Source organism: Pteropus vampyrus, unplaced genomic scaffold (genome assembly GCF_000151845.1).
Source record: "Pteropus vampyrus isolate Shadow unplaced genomic scaffold, Pvam_2.0 Scaffold159, whole genome shotgun sequence".
Classification (NCBI taxonomy): Eukaryota; Metazoa; Chordata; class Mammalia; order Chiroptera; family Pteropodidae; genus Pteropus; species Pteropus vampyrus.
Window position 1 is genome coordinate 583,764 of NW_011888940.1, and position 2,853 is coordinate 586,616.

At 43.6% G+C, this 2,853-nt stretch overlaps 1 long non-coding RNA gene across 1 annotated transcript in view; it reads left to right on the top strand.

Moving 5' to 3' along the window:
• Positions 1-1,404: 1,404 nt before the first annotated feature.
• LOC111745631 overlaps positions 1,405-2,853 on the top strand; it is a 6,855-nt gene continuing 5,406 nt past the window's right edge. Inside the window, exon 1 of the long non-coding RNA XR_002782742.1 lies at positions 1,405-2,260. This is a non-coding gene — a long non-coding RNA (uncharacterized LOC111745631). The remainder of the gene's footprint in view (positions 2,261-2,853) is intronic.

Sequence of the window (2,853 nt, forward strand, 5' to 3'; positions counted from 1 at the left end):
AAAAAAAAATGTACAAGATTTCAATTTAAAGCCTCATTTAAAACCAACAATATAGATAAGTGTCAGAGAATTCAGGAGTTATGGTTTCCACAGCAACGTTCACGTGGCCATCCAACTACTATTAAATAAATGAAATTAGGCATTTATATTGCCCTTGACATTCAGCCATATGCTAAGCAATCACGCTATTGGTTTATAATTCCTTGCAGCCACCTATAAGGGAAGCAGCCTTCTTGCTCCCACATTAAGGGTGAGGAAATCAAGCCCCAGGATATGCCCAGAGAACCCCGCCCCCTGCTAGGCGTACCTAGCTGGCTAATCTGACTCTCCAAGGAACAGCAGGCAGCAGGGCAAAAAATGTCACTCACAGGTTGCACAGAGTGCACCAAGGAAATGAATCATTGCCAAATGCCTACTATGCACTGGGTCCTGCTCGTGAGTTTTTTTGAACCCCCTGCCAATGAGGACTGATTCACGGGCACCTGAAGAAGCAATCATCAAAACCAGAGGCCTCTGTTTTGATTGAAAGAGAACGGGCAAAGATGGGACACAGAGAAATACTACATGGCCTCAGTTCAACTAGCCTCTCTATGACTAACTCCACGACCTGCCCAGAACCACAAACACGTAGAAAGAGAAAAAAATAATTCTTCCAGTGAGAAGGACACTTAGAAGAACGAGGAGCAGGAACCACTCAGGTCTCAGGGAAGAGAAGCCAGGTCCAGCACACACAGTTATAGTTTCATGTGTTTGAGAGATGAACGGGCCCACCAGGGATGATAGATATTTGTTTCAGTAAAAGCTTCTACTGCAGCAAATCTTAGCAAATCTCATCTCTCAAATGAACACAAGCTCGCAAATCGACAGCACAAGCCGAGGCCCCAAGTTGTGGGCCTCGGGTCCCAAGGTGGGGAAGCCAGAGACTCGTGTTGGCTCTGGCCTTAATTGTCATCTTGAAAAATGATCTTTAAGGGGGAAACAGCAACAAGTGAAACACAGGGATGAGCTAAATTGAGAGGCGTCGCCAACACTCCTGAAGAAAGGAAAATAATGTGTGAAAATGCAGAGTCTCAGAAGTGCGAGAAAATAAAAAACACAAAGGCAAGCCAAAAACATCAAACTTCCTGCATCGAGGAGATGGAGTTGGAACTCCAGACTCTGCATGGTAGACATTGAGAAAGCAGTTTTCCTTAAAAGACAAGTGAAAGATAATAGGCTCCAAATTAATATAAGCTTTTTGCTAGAGCAGAGCAGGCCCACTTCCTGCAGGAATTTTTTCCCAGGTACCCTAGTTTACCCACAGCGTTCTCTACCATCTCTGACACTGCATTCCTGCTTTCCCGACACCCCCAATTACGGAACGTTACGCAGATAGCTGTGTCACAGCATGGCTGCGCCTGAGCTGTCCGTGTTTCTGTTGTCATTGGCCCTCTTTTCTCTGTGACTTGATCACCCCTCCAGAGTTCTACAGCCACCGTGTGAGGCCAAGGTGCAAAATGATTTCATCCATTCGATGGTTCAAAATTATGTGCGCAGTGCCCGTTAGACTGTGAGCCCCTTGAGTCCGGCGGCCACGTCCTTAATCTTTATGTCCCTAACACTCAGCACTGAGTATGGCTCTTATGACGTGTTTTTGTGGAAATGAATGTGTATCATTATTCAGATGCTTTGCTTTTCGTGTAAAATAGCTCCCTTGAAACTTAATCTCAAACACTGCATTCTGTTCCGAACATCTTCTAGCCCAAAAGACAAGTGTAGTGAATGACACAGGTAATTAAGGAACCCAGGAGAGACTGTCCAACAGTGAAGATCGAAGCGACTAGGGTATGGACAAAGCCTAAAAGTAACGATGCTAAAAGAAGATTGTTTTCAGTAAGTCCATGTCTAGGGGTGAGAGCAAAGAAGAAACACATCTGTTCTAGGAGATTAAAATTAGGAGTGATGAATTTAAAGTTAAAAAAGTGTAGGCAAGCTTTCAAGGTAAAACTCATGCCTGCAAAATCTAGCAGAATGATAACCGTCTTCCTTACCTACCGGATGCTATCTGCCATTTCAGTTACCCTCAGTCAACCATGGTCCGAAACTATTAAATGGAAAATTTCGGAAATAAACAATCCGTGTTTAAATTGAGCACTGTTCTGAGTAGTGTGATCTCATCCTGCTCTGTCCTGCGTGAGACATGAGCCAACTCTGTGTCCAGCATCTGCATTTTGCTTCGTCCATCAGATAGGTACCGTATCATCTCGGATCATCGAGAAGAGTGAGTACAGTATAATAGGATATTTTGAGAGAGAGAGTACGTTCACATAACTTTTATTATAGTATATTGTTATAATTGTTCTATTTTATTATTAGTTATTGTTATTAATCTCTAACTATGTCTAACTTATGAATTAAATTTTATCATAGGTATGCATGTCTAGGAAAAAAGATAGTATATATAGGGTACTGTACGACTTGCAGTTTCAGGTATCCACTGGGGGTCTTGGAACATATCCCCCTCGGATCGGGGGGTATGACCGTATTTCACTTATGCTGATGAGAAGCCCCCAAACAAAAGAATGCTACACGATATTCCCAACATGACAAATGAAGTTAAAATGGCAAGGAGAGGATTAAAATTCCAAATCGCAAACCACGATTCTCTACTTACCTCTTTGCTTTGACGAGCAGGTGACACTGCTGTTCCAGGATTCTCTGACCCAGAGGCAGTGGTTCCTGAGATCTGCTCCGGTGAGAAACCAAGCACCACTCAGAGAGTTGGAGAACTCAGGTTTATTACACCTGCAGTCCCAGAAGAGCTAGTGCTCTGAAGCTCTGGGCCCCGAGCTCAGGGGTAACCTTGCTTTTACA